The sequence below is a fragment of the Balaenoptera borealis genome, assembly GCF_965194805.1.
Source record: "Balaenoptera borealis genome assembly, chromosome: 5".
NCBI classification, from domain to species: domain Eukaryota; kingdom Metazoa; phylum Chordata; class Mammalia; order Artiodactyla; family Balaenopteridae; genus Balaenoptera; species Balaenoptera borealis.
In genome coordinates this window covers 77,748,241-77,770,619 of record NC_138862.1, presented here as the reverse complement: position 1 = coordinate 77,770,619, position 22,379 = coordinate 77,748,241, and positions in this window count along the sequence as shown.

Genomic DNA, 22,379 nt, shown 5'->3' with positions numbered 1-22,379 from the left:
TCTGGATATAGTGTCTGAATTAGAGAGTGGCATATGGAAGCAGGATTTGCTACTCAGTAGACAAATGGGGTGAACAACAGAGTTATGTCGAAGGGAATTCATCTGTTAAGAAACAAGACTCAAGACAGCATAATCCAGAGAAAGGGAAAGGAGAGCTAATCAGGTTGTTAAGCTCTATGACCAGGTGTTTGAGATCCAGAGAATCAGGATATTTTATAAGACTAGTCTTTATGCTCTAATAATACATTATAAGCTAAGATGCTTGTTAAGGTTTAAAGGCATAGTCTTTGCCTGTGTATAAACTGAGATATTTCTTTTGGTAGCAAGTTGACAGAAAACCCAAATCAAATTAGTTTAAACAACGAAAGTGTTTGGTTGGCTTGTATAAGTGAAAAGATATAGAGGAATGATGGAAACACAAGCATTTTTTAAAAATCACAGTTCTGGGTATGTCTCCACAATTCTTTATGTTCTACCCTCTTCAGAATGACAGCTTTGTCCTCCAGGTGGCTTTCCTCATCCTGGCAGAATGGATCCAACATTTACATATGCACGTTTTACCATCTAAGAGACAGGAGACTCTCCATGTACTGGAATCCCCACTAAGAATCTTGAAAGTCACCCCAAATGCACTAACTTAGATCAAATGCCCACCATTCTATCACTGTGGCAAGATGAATGAAATGCACTGATTGGATTAGTTTAAATTATTACGTTAGGTATCTAATGTTGTATTACAAATTATCCCCAAATTTAGCAGACTGGAATAACAAACATTTGTTTCCATGGGTCAGGAACACAGGGTCAGCTTAGTTGGGTGTTTCTGATTCAGAATTGGTCAGGGCTGCAGTCTCATCTGGAGGCACAACTGTATATATACAGGAATATTACTCAGCCATAAAAAACAGAATGAAATCTTGCCATTTGTGTTAACATTGATGGACCTAGAAGGTATTATACTAAAAGGGAACTATTGACTGTTTAAATTTTGGAGTAAATTATCCTAGCCTTTTTCTTACAGAAACTGAACTCAGTAGGTGCAAAATAAATTATTGATTTGCTAATTAATGGATAAGACACTGGATTATTCTGTCCAATTCAACTGGCAGCTGAGATTTTGCCCACTCCTGAACCCTAGTTCCAAGTTAGGCACCCAGACATCTGCCCTCACTTTCTGCCATTCTTCTTGGTTCTATATGTTGCCAGACCCCAGACTCTCTGACACTGGAGCCTACATGCCTGCTGCCCCAGGTGGTTGAATATCTGCCTGGCTGGGCTGCTTCCTGTCCATGGCTACCACGATCTTTTTTTCTGTCTTCTACCTCCTGTGCTGTTTACCTTCATATCTCAGTGGGTTTAGTGTGGCTCTGAGTACCTGCTCTAACATGAAGTATGTCTCATCTCTGGGTCCCAGGCCCTACCTCCTAGTTTTCCTCATTTCCTACTTAGCTCACATCCTGGCAGGACTTACTGTACTTGAAGTCTGGTTAATGATAGATCTTTAATTTTGACAGCATTTGAAGGTTTTTTGTTTTTTGTTTTTCCCAACCTAAAGAATTGAAAAGCTTTGCAAAAAGAAACAGGGTTCACTTTCAGCCAAAGGGCTCATCACCAGATCCTTTCAGAATTGACACCCAGCTCTTTCATGCCCCCTTGAATCTTGGGCCAGTTAGTAACACTCTCTGAACCTCAGTTTCCTCAAAAGTAAGTGGAATTAAAGAGCTAGCATTTGTGGAAATACATAATATGGCCCTTGGCACCTAACAATTACATGCAAATTAGCTCTCTATTCCTTTTCTTAAACAGAAACACAAAGGCTTGGGAATTGGCAAAGACCTACCTTAGTTATCAAGGTCTTCGTAATGCAGGTGGCTTGTTTCTGATCTGTGTATCTGATCTACTCGCCAGGGCCTGCTTCTCAGGCTCCTATTCCTGACTATTGGCATTAGCCTTTGACAGCTCACCTCTGGTATTTTTGGCTGCCTCTCATTCCTTATTGTATATGCTGATATCTGCCCAGTTCTCAAAATGCAGCCTCTTTTTGTTTTTTCTGCCTCCAGTCCCTGACATAACTAACCCTACTCTGTCCCTGTTCCGTGTTTGACATATGTAGGGTTTAGGAAATTCAAATTAGAATAAGACTTTTACGGAGCTGAGAGTTCCCTTCCCTTCCTCCCCTTGCTTTGAAGATGAGTCTAAAGGCAATGAAATATTTTTCTTAAAATAATGAATATATGTCTGAGTCAGAGCTGAAACTTGGGTCTTGCAGAGCCTTTGTCCATTGAGTCATTCGCCTTGCTCCTTGTTCCTTATCCATAACTTACCTCCAACTCAAGGGTGTCACTGAGACTATTAGCTAGCAAATTCTTACTTCATACCTATGACAGTAGAAACATTTTATTAGTGATTCCATAAACCATACAGGCAAAGAACATGTTGTATTTTTAAGAGTGACTCATTTATGAAAAAAAAAATATGTTCCCTGGTTCCTAGTCTGCTTGGCAAGCTCGAGTAGAGAAACTTTGAATTCATTCTGTTTTTTAACAAAAGTCTTAAAAGAGACTCTTCTTTTTTGAAACTTCTTTAGTACGAGGAGTGTATATGCCTCAAATATAGCTGTAACACATGGTATTTAACTAACTTACATTACCCCAAGTGATGCTATTATGCTCAAGGTAGATTGTGAGCTCCTAGAATACATTCTGTTAGTCATCTTTGATTATCCAATATCTAATACAGTGCTCAGGCAACGGTTTTTTTTTTTTTTTTTTTATGACTAAATTTCTCAGAATCCGGCAATGATGTAGAAAATCTATGACTGGTTCTTCAGAACCAATCAATGGCATAGAAAATATATGACAGTTCAGAATGTGCCCATACTTTTATAAATAGAAGGCAGTCATAGTACTGTTTTTATAGTCTAGTTAGAGATCCAAGAGATCCTTATACATAGTTACCCTGCAATTAAAAAGCTCTTCTTGCTTGTTAGGAAACTCCTGACTCCCCTTTTCTTCCACTTTCGTAAGGAGAAACTTCCCAGGGGTTATCTCGGGTGCTTCTCAGCTCTTATACTTGATGACAGTAAGAGGAGGGATTTTAGGCAGCAGAATTTGAGCTTGTTAGTTTATATCTTATGTAAGCATAGAACTCAGACACAGAAAGGTTCTATAGAGATCAAAATGCAGATCAAAAAACTCCAGATACCGAGAATCTATATTGATCTACCATGTGAGAGGTAGGACCATCCATCACTGGAAGCAACAATACGAGTTTCTCCATTTTCCCTCAACATTGAAAATAGCCTGTGTGTGTGTGTGGGGGGGGGTGGTGGTGGTGGTGGTGGTGGTTTCCCCTGAGACAGTCAGAGGTCCTTAATGTGTACAGGGTCAAACATGTAAGTTTTCAACAAGTTCCATGAACTGCTTTAGACCTGAAAAAGTTCAGTTTCTGAAGGATGCTATTGAAAGGAGTGGCAAGCTGACTGTTTACTTCCCTCTCCTCCTTCCCTTTCTAATACCATGAAACACTCAATTCCCTAACACTCTGCAGGACTGGACTCACAGTTGGCCATCCGTTTGGAAAACAATCTTCTTGTGGTTGAACCTAGTACGTGCAGCATGTGCAGTTCAGCAGGTAAGATTCATGAGTTCTCGCCCACATCCAGACACCAACTTATCTAGCTAGATCCAGGCACATCATTCGTTAGAATTAATTTTTCAGTTGACACCTATTTTAAAAAAATTCAACAATACCAGTTATTAAACAGAAAAGAGTCTTTTTTGTTGTTTAAAAAAAACTCTGAAGGCTACAATACCTAAAAGAACATTCTAAAAAGTTTATACATACTATATGCTGAGTTTTAATCTATATTTGCTCTAAATTTAAGCCTATTTAATAAGAATATAACCAAAGAGTAATTAGGTCTATCATTGTATGTGGCATCTTCAAATTCAAAGTAGCAGAGTAGGGAACAGTTAAATAAGTTTAAATGGCATTAGATTTATAGGTCTATGGATTTATACCTGAACCATGTTTCTTTATAAAAAGGGGTATATGTTTGCAAAACTTTCAAAGATCTCTTGTGTGTTATTGTGAAGTACTATATTTCTGTTTTTCTCCTCCCTACACCTACCCCTCTTATTTTTATACATTCAGAAGGAATGTCCAAACTCCAGTTTAGTGAATTACACTTTAGATAAATGGTAAGCAGTCCTACCTTTTCCTTTCACATATAATTCTGGAAGATCAAATAAATGGTGTTCGCTTAAAAACTTACTGACAGCATTTTTGCAAATGTTAACTGACCAAGGGGATTTAGGCTATTTTATTTTGTTTTGAAGACTTAGCATGTAATTTTGCTTCAACCTCTGGGCTCTTCGGAATGTCAGGGTTATGAGTATAGCCTCATTATAGGTCTGAGTTGGGTCAGACCGGAGAAAACCCTTAGCCATGCAGGACCTCAGCTGAAGGGAGACCCACATAATGGGAGTAAGAGAAAATGCTTCAGACATGGATATGGCTCATTAAGGAAGAAACCAGTTTGTTCTGTGTTGTAACCCAGTTACAGTTGAGAGATTTAGACATGTCTGCTTAAAGAGGATGGCAGAAGTTTTAAAGAACAGAGTGTAATGGTACTACTTGAAATTATGGACATAAATTGAGCCAGATACTCTTTCATGTATTCATTCATTAATTATTTATCTGTTTATTCAACATTTGCTGTTGATTCCCTTCAAGAGTCTACCCTCTACCCAACAAGATATTTGTGAGTTAATCCAAAGTGATTCATAGGTTTTCTATTTTTAGACGATTCAGCTTCTCCAACTCAAATGTTACCTTCCCCTGGTCATGTTCCTTCTCTAAACCTTGTCCATTCTTCACTCTTTCCTTAGCTTAGCTCTTTCACTTAAAAAATACTTGACTAGTTACCTAGTTCCAAAATTATGTCTCTGTTGTCTCAGTATCTTGATTTCAGATTTTCACATCTGGAACAGTAAGTCCAGTAACCACCTCCTTCACTTTGTCAAGCATCACAACCATTCTCACTTACTGTTTTACTGACAGGTCCTGATTGGCATAGCTTGGAACTGAAGGAACATTGGGGTTGGCTGGTTGAGGCACAATTTGCAAACGAATCCACACTGCCTTCAGAATAAATTTTTCCAAAACCATCTATTACAGATTTATTTATTATTAAGAATCTTGTCTCTTTGGAAGAGCTTCAAGATGGTGAAGGAGTAAGACATGGAGATCACCTTCCTCCTCACAAATACATCTACATGTGGAACAACTCCTACAGAACACCTACTGAACACTGACAGAAGACCTCAGACTTCCCAAAAGGCAAGAAACTACCCACGTACCTGGGTAGGGCAAAAGAAAAAAGAAAAAACAGAGACAAAAGAATAGGGATGGGACCTGCACCTCTGGGAGGGAGCTATGAAGGAGGAAAAGTTTCCACACACTAAGGAACCACTTCACTGGTAGAAATGGGGGGTAGGCGGGGGGGAAGCTTTGGAGCCACAGAGGAGAGCCCAGCAACAGGGGTGCAGAGGGCAAAATGGAGAGATTCCCACACAGAGGATTGCTGCCGACTAGCACTCACCAGCCCGAGAGGCTTGTCTGCTCACCCACCAGGGCGGGTGGGGGCTGGGAGCTGAGGCTCAGGCTTCGGTGGTCGGATCCCAGGGGGAGGACTGGGGTTGGCAGCGTGAACACAGCCTGAAGGGGGCTAGTGTGCCACCACTAGCTGGGAGGGAGTCCGGGAAAATGTCTGGACCTCCTTAAGAGGCAAGAGACCATTGTTTTGGGGTGCGCGAGGAGAGGGGATTCAGAGCACTGCCTAAACCAGCTCCAGAGACGGGCATGAGCCGCGGCTAACAGCGTGGACCCCAGAGACGGGCAGGAGACGCTAAGGCTGCTGCTGCTGCCACCAAGCAGCCTGTGTGCAAGCACAGGTCACTCTCCACACCGCCCCTCCGGGAGTCTGTGCAGCCCGCCACTGCCAGGGTCCCGTGAGCCAGGGACAACTTCCCCGGGAGAACACAGGGTGCACCTCAGGCTGGTGCAACGTCACGCCGGCCTCTGCCGCCGCAGGCTTGCCCCGCATCCGTACCCCTCCCTCCCCCCGGCCTAAGTGAGCCAGAGCCCCTGAATTAGCTGCTCCTTTAACCCCGTCCTGTCTGAGAGAAGAACAGACACCCTCAAGTGACCTACATGCAGAGGCGGGGCCAACTCCAAAGCTGAACCCCGGGAGCTGTGCGAACAAAGAGGAGAAAGGGAAATCTCTCCCAGCAGCCTCAGAAGCAGCGGATTAAATCTCCACAATCAACTTGATGTACCCTGCATCTGTGGAATACCTGAATAGACAATGAATCATCCCAAAATTCAGGCGGTGGACTTTGGGAGCAAGGATAGACTTGGGGTTTGCTGTATACAACAGACTACTTTCTGATTTTTATGTTTATCTTAGTATAGATTTTAGCACTTGTTATCATTGGTGGATTTGTTTATTGGTTTGGTTGGTCTATTCCTTTTAATTTTTAAATTAATTTTTAATTTTTTTATTTTAATAATATAGTTTTGTAATTTTTTATTTTAATAACTTTATTTTATTTTATTTATTTTCTTTGTTTCTTTTACTTTTTCTTGCTTTTCTTCTGAGCCATGTGGCTGACAGGGTCTTGGTGCTCTGGCCAGGTGTCAGGCCTGAGCCTCTGAGGTGGGAGAGCCGAGTTCAGAACATTGGACCACCAGAGACATCCCAGTCCCACATAATATCAATTGGTGAGAGCTCTCCCAGAGATCTCCATCTCAACACTAAAAGACCCAGCTCCACTTAGAGACCAAGAAGCTCCAGTGCTGGACACCCCATGCCAAACAACAACCAAGACAGGAACACAACCCCATCCATTAGCAGAGAGGCTGCCTAAAATCAAAATAAAATCACAAACAGCCCAAAACACACCACCTGACACACATCAGAAAGACAAGATTCAGCCTCATTCACCAGAACACAGGCACGAGTCTCCTCCACCAGGAAGCCTACACAACCCACTGAACCAACCTTAGCCACTGGGGACAGACCAAAAGCAACAGGAAAACAGGAACTACGAACCTGCAGCCTGCAAAAAGGAGACCCCAAGACAATGCATTAAGCAAAAGGAGAAGACAGAGAAATACGCAGCAGATGAAAGAACAAAGTAAAAAACCGCCAGACCAAACAAATGAAGAGGAAATAGGCAGTCTACCTGAAAAAGAATTGAGAGTAATGATAGTAAAGATGATCCAAAATCTTGGAAATACAATGGAGAAAATAAAGAAACGTTTAACAAGGACTTACAAGAACTAAAGAGCAAACAAACAATGATGAAGAACACAATAAATTAAATAAAAAATTCTCTAGAAGAAATCAATATCAGAATAACTGTGGCAGAAGAACGGATAAGTGACCTGGAAGATAAAATAGTGTAAATAACTACTGCAGAGCAGAATAAAGAAAAAAGAATGAAAAGAATTGAAGACAGTCTCAGAGACCTCTGAGACAACATTAAATGCACCAACATTCGAATTATAGTGGTCCCAGAAGAAGTGGAGAAAAAGAAAGGAACTAAGAAAATATTTGAAGAGAATATAGTTGAAAACTTCCCTAATATGGGAAAGGAAATAATCAAACAAGTCCAGGAAGTGCAGAGAGTCCCATAAAGGGTAAATCCAAGGAGAAACATGCCAAGGCATGCATTAATCAAACTAACAAAAATTAAATGCAAAGAAAAAATATTAAAAGCAGCAAGGGAAAAACAACAAATAACATAAAAGTGAATCCCCATAAGGTTAACAGCTGATCTTTCAGCAGAAACTCTGCAAGCCAGAAGGGTGTGGCAGGACACACTTAAAATGATGAAAGGGAAAAACCTACAACCAAGATTACTCTACCCACCAAAGATCTCATTCAGATTCGATGGAGAAATGAAAAACTTTACAGACAAGCAAAAGCTAAGAGAATTCAGCACCACCAAACCAGCTTTACAACAAATCCTAAAGGAACTTCTCTAGGCAGGAAACACAAGAAAAGGAAAAGACCTACAATAACAAAAACAAAATTATTAAGAAATTAAGAAATTAAGAAATTCACAATTAAGAAAATGTGAAAAGGAACATACATGTTGATAATTACCTTAAATGTAAAAGGATTAAATGTTCCAACCAAAAGACCTAAACTGGCTGAATGGATACAAAAACAAGACCCGTATATATGCTGTCTACAAGAGACCCACTTCAGACCTAGGAACACATACAGACTGAAAGTGAGGGGATGGAAAAAACATATTCCATGCAAAGGGGAATCAAAAGAAAGCTGGAGTAGCAATTCTCATATCACACAAAACAAAGTTTAAAATAAAGACTATTTCAAGAGACAAAGAAGGACACTACATAATGATCAAGGCATCAATCCTAGAAGAAGATATAAATATTGTAAAAATTTATGCACCCAACATAGGAGCACCTCAATACCTCAATTAGCACCTAATTGCCTCAATTAGGCAAATGCTAACAGCAAACAAAGGGGAAATAGACAGTAACACAGTCATTGTAGGGAAGTTTAACGCCCCACTTTCACCAATGGACAGATCATCCAAAATGAAAATAAATAAGGAAACACAAGCTTTAAATGACACATTAAACAAGATGGACTTAACTGATATTTATAGGACATTCCATCCAAAAACAACAGAATACACTTTGTTCTCAAGTGCTCATGGAACATTCTCCAGGATAGATCATATCTTTGGTCACAAATCAAGCCTTGGTAAATTTAAGAAAATTGAAATAGTATCAATTATCTTTTCCAACCACAATGCTATGAGATTAGATATAAATTACAGGAAAAAAATGTAAAAAATACAAACACATGGAGGCTAAAAAATACACAGCTAAGTAACCAAGAGATCACTTAAGAAATCATAGAGGAAATCAAAAAATACCTAGAAACAAATGACAATGAAAACACAATGACCCAAAAACTATGAGATGCAGCAAAAGCAGTTCTAAGAGGGAAGTTTATAGAAATACAATCTTACCTCAAGAAACAAGAAAAATCTCAAATAAACAACCTAACCTTACACTTAAAGCAATTAGAGAAAGAAGAGCAAAAAAATCCCTAAAAGCACAAGGAAAGAAATCATAAAGATCAGATCAGAAATAAGTGAATAATAACTGAAGGAAATGATAACAAACATCAATAAAACTAAAAGCTGGTTCTTTGAGAAGATAAACAAAATTGATAAACACTTAGCCAGACTCATCAAGAAAAAAAGGGAGAAGACTCAAATCAACAGAATTACAATGAAAAAGGAGAAGTAACAGCTGACACTACAAAAATTCAAAGGATCATGAGAGATTGCTACAAGCAACTATATACCAATAAAATGGACAACCTGGAAAAAATAGACAAATTCTTAGAAAAGCACAACCTTCAAAGACTGAACCAGGAAGAAATAGAAAATATAAACAGACCAATCACATGCACTGAAATTGAAACTGTGATTAAAAATCTTCCAACAAACAAAAGCCCAGGACTAGATGGCTTCACAGGCGAATTCTATCAAACATTTACAGAAGAGTTAACACCTAACCTTCTCAAATTCTTCCAAAATATAGCAGAGGGAGAAACTCTCTCAAAATCATTCTACGAGGCCACCATCACCCTGATACGAAAACAATACAAAGATGTCACAGAAAAAGAAAACTACAGGCCAGTACACTGATGAACATACATGCAAAAATCCTCAACAAAATACTAGCAAACAGAATCCAACAGCACATTAAAAGGATCATACGGATGATCAAGTGGGGTTTATCCCAGGAATGCAAGGATTCTTCAATATATGCAAATCAATCAATGTGATAAACCATATTAGCAAATTGAAGGATAAAAACCATATGATTATCTCAATAGATGCAGAAAAAGCTTTCGACAAAATTCAACACCCATTTATGATAAAGACCCTACAGAAAGTAAGCATAAAGAGAACTTACCTCAACATAATAAAGGCCATATATGACAAACCCACAGGCAACATTGCTCTCAATGGTGAAAAATGAAACCATTTCCACTAAGATCAGGAACAAGACAAGGTTGCTCACCCTCACCACTATTATTGAACATAGTTTTGGAAGTTTTAGCCACAGCAATCAGAGAAGAAATAGAAATAAAAGGAATCCAAATTCGTAAAGAAGAAGTAAAACTGTTACTGTTTGCAGATGACATGATAGTATACATAGAGTATTCTAAAGATGCTACTAGAAAACTCATAGAGCTAATCAATGAATCTGGTAAAGTAGCAGGATACAAAATTAATGCACAGGAATCTCTTGCATTCCTATACACTAATGATGAAAAATCTGAAAGAGAAATTAAGAAAACACTCCCATTTACCATTGCAACAAAAAGAATAAAATACCTAGGAATAAACCTACCTAAGGAGACAAAAGACCTGTATGCAGAAAACTATAAGACACTGATGAAAGAAATTAAAGATGATACAAACAGATGGAGAGATATACCATGTTCTTGGACTGGAAGAATCAACATTTTGAAAATAACTCTACTACCCAAAGCAATCTACAGATTTAGTGCAATCCTTATCAAACTACCAATGGCATTTTTCACAGAACTAGAACAAAAAATTTCACAATTGGTATGGAAACACAAAATACCCCGAATAGCAAAAGCAATCTTGAGAAAGAAAAACGGAGCTGGAGGAATCAGGCTCCTGAACTTCAGACTGGGAAAGCTGAAGTACACCTTCAAAGCTACAGTACAAAGCTACAGTAATCAAGACAGTATGGTACTGGCACAAAAACAGAAATATAGATCAATGGAACAGGATAGAAAGCCCAGAGATAAACCAACACACATATGGTCACCTTATTTTTGATAAAGGAGGCAAGAATATACAATGGAGAAAAGACAGCCTCTTCAATAAGTGGTGCTGGGAAAATTGGACAGCTACACGTAAAAGAAAGAAATTAGAACACTTCCTAACACCATACACAAAAATAAACTCAAAATGGATTAAAGACCTAAATATAAAGCCAGACACTATAAAGCTCTTAGAGGAAAACATAGGCAGAACTCTCTATGACATAAATCACAGCAAGATCCTTTTCGACCCACCTCCTAGAGAAATGGAAATAAAAACAAAAATAACAGATGGGACCTAATGAAACTTAAATGCTTTTGCACAGCAAAGGAAACCATAAACAAGATAAAAAGACAACCCTCAGAATGGGAGAAAATATTTGCAAATGAAGCAACTGACGAAGGTTTAATGTTCACAATATACAAGCAGCTCATACAACTCCATATCAATAAAACAAACAACCCAATCCAAAAATGGGCAGAAGCTCTAAACAGACATTTCTTCAAAGAAGATATACAGATTGCCAACAAACACATGAAAGGATGCTCAACATCACTAATCATTAGAGGAATGCAAATCAAAACTACAATGAGGTATCACCTCACACCTGTCAGAATGGCCATCATCAAAAAATCTACAAACAGTAAATGCTGGAGAGTGTGTGGAGAAAAGGGAACCCTCTTGTGCTGTTGTTGGGTATGTAAACTGATACAGCCACTATGGACAACAGTATGGAGGTTCCTTAAAATACTAAAAATAGAACTACCATACGACCCAGCAATCCCACTACTGAGCGTATACCCAGAGACAACCATAATTCAAAAAGAGTCATGTACCACAATGTTCATTGCAGCACTATTTACAGTAGCCAGGACATGGAAGCAACCTAAGTGTCCATCAACAAATGAATGGATAAAGAAGATGTGGCACGTATATACAATGGAAGATTACTCAGCCATAAAAAGAAACAAGTTTTTGGTAGTGAGGTGGATGGACCTAGAGTCTGTCATACAGAGTGAAGTAAGTCAGAAAGGGAAAAAGAAATACCATATACTAACACATATATATGGAATCTAAAAAAAAAAAAATGGTTCTGAAGAACCTAGGGGCAAGAGAGGAATAAAGACACAGACGTAGAGAATGGACTTGAGGACGCGGGGAGGGGGAAGGGTAAGCTGGGACGAAGTGAGAGAGTGGCATGGACTAATATATACACTACCAAATGTAAAATAGATAGCTAGTGGGAAGCAGCCACATAGCACAGGGAGATCAGCTTGGTGCTTTGTGACCACCTAGAGTGGTGGAATAGGGAGGGTGGGAGGGAGACGCAAGAGGGAGGGGATATGGGGATGTATGTATGTGTATAGCTGATTCACTTTGTTATACAGCAGAAACTAACACACCATTGTAAAGCAATTATACTCCAATAAAGATGTTAAAAAAGAAAAAATTAATGTTGTGACATTGTACTCTTGTACAGATTATGTCCTACTCCAAAGGTCTGAAACCTCATCTCTCTTCTTGTTGGAGATGTGTGTGTGTGTGTGTGTGTGTGTGTGTGTGTGTGTGTTATACATATATATATATATATATATGCATACATATACATATGCATACATATATAGATATCACATTGATATGAGAGTGGTCCTCATAAAGCTTGGGAATCAAAAGCTTTGCATATGAGATCAACTTAAGATTATTGGATGTATTTCTGCATGTTATATGTTATGTGATCATAAGGATTTTATTTACTCTGGGAATATGAAAGATTAGAACCTAAAGAAATTAAAATTTTGGTTTAATTCAACAAGTATGGATAGCATATATTGATGATTGCTTAAAGAGTCACAAAATTGAAAAAGACTTAGTCTCTGACATCTGGGGTTCAGAATTCAGAGGGATCCATGCACAAATACATAAATATAAATCAGGCTATAAAGTGTTACAAGAGAAAAAGAAATAAAAATATCTGCCATAGTAATATACAGCAAGGAGAGATTAACTTTAAGAGAATATGAAAAGGTTATCAGAAAATAATGGTATAGATATGCTCATGTATAGCCAGAGGAAACAATTTGAGCAAAGATGCTGATGATTTGCCCACTTCATTTATTCATCCAGTGTTTATTACTGATCTAATGCCAGCTAGCATTAGAGAAATGGAAGGCATGTCTCTGCTGATAAAGAGCTCTTAACCTGTTAGGGAGGAGAGACACAGACAATAACAGTCTGATGTAAAAGGGAAGTTATCTATGGCAGTAAATTCCCGGAATCTCTGGGAGATATTTAAGAATTTATGATGTTTGGAAATCACAATCTCTGCGGGTATCTACTTTTTGGTAACCACACCCCAGGTGATTCTGTTGAGCAAACAGGTTTTAGAGTCAACCAGCTATGAGGTAATGAAACCTGAGTCCAGAAGGAGGCAGAGGAGTTAGTTAAGTGGTGAGGAGAGGGGAAGGGCAAGGATCTTCCAGGCAGAGGGAAAAGTTTTTCCAGATGCTGGAGAGATAGTCATTGGTTCAAAGGAACATCACTGCATGTTAGAAGTCATAATAGGTGAATCTAGAGAAGCAGAGAAGGGTCAGATTGAGAAAGATCTTGCATGCTATGTTAAACACTTTGTATTTTATCCTTAGAGTGATGGGAATCTTTAAAAGGGTAATGGGGAGCAATGTGGTAAAGGAGGCATGAAGGAATTACTCCTAATGCATTTGATCCCCAAAGAATTTTTTTCACTAATGTTTGAATTTTGTAGTTGGAACATTTCACTAAAATGGAGGAATCACATGATTGGTCTCCTTCTACCATAAGAGTTTCCACTCTTGGGCTCCATTTTGGGCTTTATCAATTTTAGTTAGTTTTATCTCTGTAAATCAGTTTAGCTTAGCAGAATTTAGTTGGTCCCAGGTTAAAAAAACAAAACCCAAACCAACTTTTTGCTCTTCTGTTTTAACGACTCCTTAGATATGCAAGTAAATTATAGTTACTAGTGTGTATTCTATGTGTGTAATTAATAATCATGATATGCTGTAATATCTCAGTGTGTTCTAATTAATGATCTCTGATCACAAAAAATTCCAATAAATTGAATTCTTAAGCACTTGCTATAAACAAGATATCTGTGCAATACTGCAGGTGATAAGAGGATGAGGAGGTGCCCTCCATGGCCTTATGAATCTCTCAGGCACTATGTAAAGTGTGAAGTGGAGGGGTTTTGGGTCTAATTAATCTCAGTAACAATTGAGTCACCTAGGATAAGATATTTTCCTGAAGCCTCAGTTTCCTCATCTGTTAATCCAAGGTAGTTTTCCAATTTTAACCATGGGTTTCCAGTGACCTAGTAGAAAAAGGTATGGTGATAATGCAATGTGGAAGTCTATAGTGCATAGTGATATCAGGACCACCTTCTCTGGAGTCAGTCAGACCTGGGTTTGGATCCTGGCTCCATTATTTGCTAGTTGTGAAAACTGGGACAAGTTACAATATCACCCTAATCATCTGTTTCCTTATCCATAAAGTATATGTTTATAATAGAACTACCTCTTATGATTGTTGGGAGAATGTAAAAAGATAATACTCAAAAATCAATTAGCTTAGCCCATAGCATGTAATAGGCCCTCAATAAATGTTATACAAGCTAAGAGTTAATATTGATTCAAAGAGATTACATAAAAATAGGAGCCTTGCGATGCACTGAAACAATGATAACATTTGAGAAGATCCTGGAAGATGGAAGAGCGTCTCAGCAGGTAGGTTTGGGAGACAAGAGTGAGAAGAGGCAAGAGTGGGAGGAGAAAGTTTTCCTGAAGGAGGGTAGAACTTCACAGTGTTTCTACACGTACATAAAACAGGACATGAAGTACAATGGAGCTTTCCACCCTTCATGAGTGATGTCACTGCCTCCCTGAGGGCAGATTGGTTGAAACTATTTCACTGATAAATTCAAACAAGTAAAATGACATGCTTCATAGTATCAGCAGAGAGCTTTCATCCTACCAGGATGGTAATCCAAATATCACGAGAGCCAGGTCCTGATTCTTTCCTATTCAGTGGTGGTTAGGACGGATCTTACATATGACTCCTACTTTAGGATTAAGGAGTCAGAATGTTGGACAGGTAACAGGTGGAGTGGAACTGTCCCTGAACACTTGCCAGGTTTAAGTGGGTCTGCTATCCTCGGGAGGACTTCCATTTCCCTGACTTACCTCCATTGGCTTTTATAGTTTCCATTGGCTGCTTGTCTCTGCTCCACTTTGGTTGCCTTGGATCCAAACTCTGATTTTGCCACCTTCCAGCTCCATCAGGTTGGGTAAGTAATTAAACAAATGATCCTTATTTTCCTCTTCTGTATATGTGATATGATGCCTCTCCAATTGTGTCTTTAATACAAAATGAAATAATACAAATGAAAATGCCTATAAACTCCAATTAAATATGATTAAAATTAGGAATGTTGATACAGAGTTTTTTCATAAATCCTTTAAGCACTGGTATATAGACCTTTTTGCTCATTTGATGCATAAGTAGAGAAATATACTTGATTTTTTTGTTTTAAGCCTCAGTTATATAGATTGGCTATCTACAATGATCAAATTACTGGACAGTTGTTAAAGGACCTTTTTAACATTTATTTTATTATTTTATTTATTTTGTTTTACAATATTGTGTTAATTTCTGCTGCATAGCAAAGTGATTCTGTTATACATATGTATACATTCTTTTTCATATTCTTTTCCATTATGGTTTATCACAGGATATTGAATATAGTTCCCTGTGCTATACAGTAGGATTAAAGGTCCTTTATTTTCATGTAATACAAGCTAAGAAAATCTAAAATGTACCTTAGACTGAGACCAAGTATATGGAATTCCAGCCCAATATTTTCTATTAAAATGCCCTGCATCTAGAACATAAGATACATTCCAAATAAGCTATATTATAACTGGGCCACCTTTGAAGGACCTCTTTAGAATACTCATGCTAAATTTATAGCTTTATCTCACAGAAAAACATCAAATATCTATTAAGAGCCTAAATACTATTGAATATCTTTCCTCCACTAGAATATTTTGTTCTTTGATGTGTTTCTAGTGTCTAGCATGATGCCTGGCACATGGAACTTATTCATTCATTTATTCATTCACTCACATGTATTTATTGAAACCTAGCATTCAATAAGCTACTCACATAGTTCCTATTTCTATGGGGCTTAAAATTTTAAACAAACAAATAAACATCCCCAGCATGTGCGCTTCTACAATGATGCCATCACTGTACTCGATATTGTGGAGCATTTAAAGTACAGGCAAAAAATGAAATAAAATATAAAAGGATTCCTGCTTGCTTATTGGTGCTTGTCACAAACTCATTTCTCAATAATGTGATGCACATTCACACACCTCTCTCTTTGTTCAAGATGTTTCCCTTGTCTGTTCCCTTCCTTTATGTTTAGCGAATTATTATCACTTAAGAACCAAATCAGCCATTTTCTTTTCCACGAAGCTTTTTGTAAGGATTGCCTAGAGATATCAATCACTCCATCATTTATGCTCCTAAAACATTTTTCAAAAACATATATTTCAATACAAGATTGATCTATCTATCTATGTATCTATCATCTATCTATCTCTTCATCTCTTCTCCCAATCAACTGCAAACTTCTTGAATGGCGTTTTATTAATATTTGGATATGAAGTAACTAACCCTGTGCCTGACACATACTTTCTACTTGGTGAATTTTGTTTGTTTGTTTGTTAAACATCATCTGGAGACATCAAACTAATGTATAGAAAACTTGAAATGATGTCATGCTAAACTATGTGGTTATTGATCACATGTCAAACAGAGAGGTGAGTGAGCTAGAGACATCATATAAGGCTTTGTGAAGTTAATATTCATCCCTTGGTTGATGATTAGGATTATAATAAATGGTGAGAAAAATAAAAAGCATTCCATCCAGAAGAGATAGCATAAACATATGTTAAGAGACAGAAGTAACCAGAGGTTAAGAAAGAAACTGCATAATGTCTAGAATGGAAACTCTGTTGAGAAGGACTGAATGAGCAAAGAGAGGTGATATATAATCTTCTTATTAGATGTGTATTAGGGTTCTCCAGAGAAATAAACACACACACACACACACAAACACACACACACACACACACACACACACACACACACACACATACACTTGATTATGGAGGTGGGCAAATCAAATCCCAAGATCTGCATGGTGAGTAGGCAAGACCCAGGTGACCCAGGAGAACTAGATACAAAGTGCACAGGTCTGAAAACCAGGAAGGCCAATGGTGTAGTTCTCATTTTAAGGTTGGCAGGCTCTAGACCCAAGTTCAGTTTCAATTCAAGGCTGAAGGGAGGAAAAAAGCCAAATGCCAATTCTAAGGCAGTCCAGCAGGAAGAATTCTCTCTTATTCAAGGAAAGGTCAGGGCTTTTGTTCTACTCAGGCCTTCAATGGATTGGACGAGGCCCACTCACATTAGGGAGGGCAATCTGCTTGACTTAGAGTACTGATTTACATGTTAATCTCACCCAAAACACCCTCACAGAAATACCCGGTTATCTTGACCAAATATCTGGTCACCCTCTAGCTCAATCAGTTTGACACAGAAAGTTAACTATCACAAGATGTATAGAGGAAACATTAGAAAGATAATTTTCATCCAGCATTATTAGTAAGAGGCTTTATGAAAAAGACATCTTTAAGGATATATAGGTTTGGGATAAGTGGACTTTGGGTTTTATTGGGGGTCATTCCTGATGACAAAGCAGCATGAACAAAGGTATAATTCAGGAAAGGATAGGGTATTCGTGGTTCGGGCAATGATCACCTACATGGACCATCAGTGAGGATACAGGAAGGGAGTGGCAAAGTACCCATCCTTACCTCCTCTCCCCTCAACAGTCAAGACCTTTGAGTTTCTGTTCTCTTCTCATTCCCTCCTGCTTTTCCAGCTCAAAGTTGACTGTGAAAATACTGCTGGAAAAAATTATGAAGATTTACAAAACTTAGGCTGGTGGATTTTTTATAAATTAGTAAAATTTTAGCTCACCTGCCAAGGAATCAGAGAGACAATCAAGGCTTGGAGTTGCTTCCCCTTGGTGGGCAGAAGGAAATAGATCTTGCAAATTAACTGATACCAAGTAGGGCCCCCAGGACCAGAGCTGCAGAGGATGCAATGGAGGTTATTCAGATTGGCCAGGAGGGTGAGTATGAGCTACGCCTTAGGGAGCACCAAAGGTAAAAGCTAGGGAATACAGTCAACTCCCCAAGTCCAAGGGGTCAGTGCTGGGATTTAAATGACAGATAAACTACAAAGGCTCTGGATCCAGGAAGACAGGGCAGTGGTACAGGGTGATGTGCAGCAAAGTGCAAGGGACAGAGTGAAGAGGGAGGACCCGAAATAGTTTCCTAAAATATAATTAGTCGACTAGAACTTGTTTTTATTAGCTTTCCCCACACTTGGCTGGTAGCAGATCTTCTGGTTTAAAGGCTAAGGATTAGGGCAGTTAGGAATTAATTTTATAAGTCGTAGTAAAAAGGGAGGCTACCTGACCTGTCTGCTACTTGACCACTCTCGCTCTCTTGTCTAAAACCTTCAGTGGCTCTCAACAAATAGCACGTTAATCCACACTCCTTAATCTAGGATTGAGGATCTTCTGCAATGTGACTGTAACTTGCCACTCCCACTTTCTTTTCCTCTACTGTCCTAAATATATACTTAACTCTCTGCACAGCAGAGTACTCAGGGCTTATTCATCATATACTTTGTCCTTCTGCCTCTAGGCCCTTTATACTATTATTTTTATCACTGATGTCATCTAGCACCAGTGTATTGAATGAAACCCCAAATTAGTCATCTATTGTCTTAGATAGGGACTTTGTGCAATTTTCATTCCAAATGAGCTGAGTTAAGAATACATCAATTGGGCTTCCCTGGTGGCGCAGTGGTTGAGAATCTGCTTGCCAATGCGGGGGACACGGGTTCGAGCCCTGGTCTGGGAAGATCCCACATGCCGCGGAGCAACTAGGCCTGTGAGCCACAACTACTGAGCCTGCGCGTCGGGAGCCTGTGCTCCGCAACAAGAGAGGCCGCGATAGTGAGAGGCCCACGCACCGCGATGAAGAGTGGCCCCCACTTGCCGCAACTAGAGAAAGCCCTCGCACAGAAACGAAGACCCAACACAGCCATAAATAAATAAATAAATAAAAAAGAATACATCAATTAAGCCAACTGGATTGTAAAGGTGAGCACAAGGGCAATGATAAGGACACAACCTGATAGTTTATAAGAACATCTCCTACAATTTCCTGACAATTTCAATATTTTCCTGCTCAATGTGGACTAAGTATACACTGAACATTCACCATTCATATAGCCTTCATAATTTACAAAGAAGAACTGAAACTGACTCCCTAAGTGAATGCTTAAATATGCGGAGAGAAAAGAAGAAGAAGGAAATGCAAAATGGTGAGGAAAAAAAATCACAGTTGTCAAGTGAATGCGCTTGAGTCAAATGAAGAAAGTTCAATTTGTGAAATAAACCCTGATTCTGATAGATTTATTTAATACTAATTTAATAATGAACATAAGGATATATATGGAACGGTGCAGGCCATTCAAGAGAAAAGTTTCATGTTAGAATGGCTTCATGAGTTACCTGTTAACTCAAAGAGAATAAAATGCTAACCTTTGATACCAGGTTTATTACATTGCAGTTCCCCTAGAGCACCCTTGATAGCTTAATCATACTGTACCATGATGAAAATCTTGTTTTTCAAGGTGAAATAAGTTACAGAATGAGTAATGATACATACATTGCTGCTGAAGTTGAGGTGTGATTTTTGACGAATGATTCAGAGTCATCGTTAAGGTTTGCTTAAGAAAGACTCAAATTCTGTGTAAGGTAAGAGATAAATTAGGAGCACAAGTTTTCCTGGACCCCATGCTCTCCAAGCATTCTCCAAATCAGAGTACAATTATCCCATCATGAACTGATTCATGAACCCTCTGCCAATGGTAATCCTTTCTCTGTTTGAACAGCTCCAGTATCAAGAAACCCATAAGACCAGACCACTTCCTTTTCAGTCAGTTCTGATTTTTGGAAATTCTTCCTGAATTGAACACAACTTTGCCTTTCTGTGCTTTTACAATATTTTCTAGTTATGTTTTCTGAAGCCTCCTAGAAAGATTATTATTATTATTATTAAGGATTATTATTCCTTTCCCATTTGACAACCCTTCCATTATTTAAAACCCACTGTCGTGTTTACTATCTCCTTTATTTAGATTTAAAATACCCTCTTCTTCCCAACTTCCTTCAGTTATACTTAATATGAGATAGCTGCCAATCTCCTCACTAACTTCACTAACTGGAACCTTCTCCTCTAGGTGGGCTCCAGTCTTTCTTAAATGATGGTACTCAGGAGTAAACTCAGTGAATCCAGGTGTGGTCTAGCCAGGATGAGCACTAGAGTTTCAGTCTAACACTAAATGAGTGTGTGTAGAGGTTTTTCCATTGAAACCATTTTAGTTCCAGTTTTGACTGAAGTCACTAGACAGTAAATACCACACTCCCCAAGCAGGAGCTGCAAAAGAGGTGTCTTAGAACCAGTTTTGCAACTCTTAGTGGGCCAGCTATCTCCACCCTGCCCACTCTTCCCCATCCCTCGACAAAAAAAGACAAAGTTATCTCCAAGAAAAGAGATGAATATTAGGAGAGATTTTTGGAGACTGACATGTATTGAGTCCCACTTCCCTGGCACCATAGAGGAGAATGATAGTTCTAATACCTTACTTTAAGCCCAGAGAAAGGAGTTCCAACTCGTCTACACTGAAAGCCTGGTATTTGTTCCCTGGACCTGGAGAGACATAATGGACTGCTGTTCGTCTGGGGCCCAAGAAATCTAAAGGGCAGAGACCATGGCAGGCGCGTTGCTATGAGGGAGGCCTGCACGAAGGAGGATTGGCTACAAAGGGCTTGACCTCTGTACACTAGTACAGATGTTTACATAACTGGAATGAGGCTGTGTCTTTGTGCCTTGAAATGACCAGAAGAATTTATATTACCTAAGAATGACAGAAATGTCATGGGACCTAACCTAGATTTCATCCTAGAGGCAGGGGACGAAATGGCCCAAAAACGAATGTATTTGAAAGGATCATGGGAGAGAAAAATGAAATTTCTTCATGGTTACACCTTTTGTTTCCTCTGTGTTCAATTGACTAAGTTGTTTTACTATGTATCTATGTATGTATCTATGTATCTATGACGTCTATGTGTACGTACATATATGCATACACCACGTATACATACCTATACACACGTGTATATATATTGATATATATATATGGCACATATGTAGAAGAGCAAGATTGTAACATAAAAATAATAATAGCTATAACTTATTGATTGTTTATTATGTTTCAGGCACTGTATTAAGACCTCTACAAATGTTATTTATTTTTCACAGCCATCTTAGACAGAATTTGTCATTTTCATTTTATTGAGCCAGCTATTAATTAAGTAGCAAGTTGTGTGCCCAAGAGCTCACGTATGTTAAGTGGCTTAGTCTGAACTTGGGTCTGCCTGACTCTGAGGTCCAAACATTTTAACCACTGGTTTATTTTGCCCTTAGTTATAGGCAGTATGGCCTTTGACAACAACAAATGATTTTATTATGTACTTTTTTTCCAGTGAACATTGGGAAATTAAAAAGGAGTGAGAAGATTATTCATAAGATGTGGTATAAATCAGCTTATTCCTCCTAAGGACGTATAATGAACATAGAAGGAACAGTGTGTGACCCTAACAGAAACAACAGTTAGCACAAAAACAACTTGCTGTTTTTCTCAACTGAAAATGCAGAGCTACTTCCACCTGCAGGCCAAAGGGACAACTGCAGTATTTATCCAGCTGAGCAGAGACCGACAGTTAGGGTGTTGGACCGAGGGCACCACTCACTTCATCACCAGGTGGCTCTAATTCTTCAACCAGGAGTAATGCACGTACTGGGTGAGTGGAAACACAGTGCTAACGAATCGACCACGATGTCTTAGGGATCCTGCAGAATGAAAAGCTCTGGAGCTGCAAAGATGACTGAGCCACTTCTGCCAGCCCAGTATTTATCCTGGGGGGCCCTGGATGATTCAGAAAGAGCAAGCCCACCTTTACTATCTCTTCTGTCGAACATGGGGGCTTTGAGGATTATATGAAATTCATCACCTAGTTGTTGAGAGCCTACTATAAGCCAGGCAGAATTTTAAGCATTTGGGGTACATTGATGAATAAAATAAAGCTGTCTGTCTTCATAGAGTTTAGATGAGATAATGTATTTGAAAATATTTGATAAATACTACTGGGTCACATGCAGAGGGATGATTGTCCTTTGTGTTTATACTATAATGGGAATCCCTGCATGTTTTTAA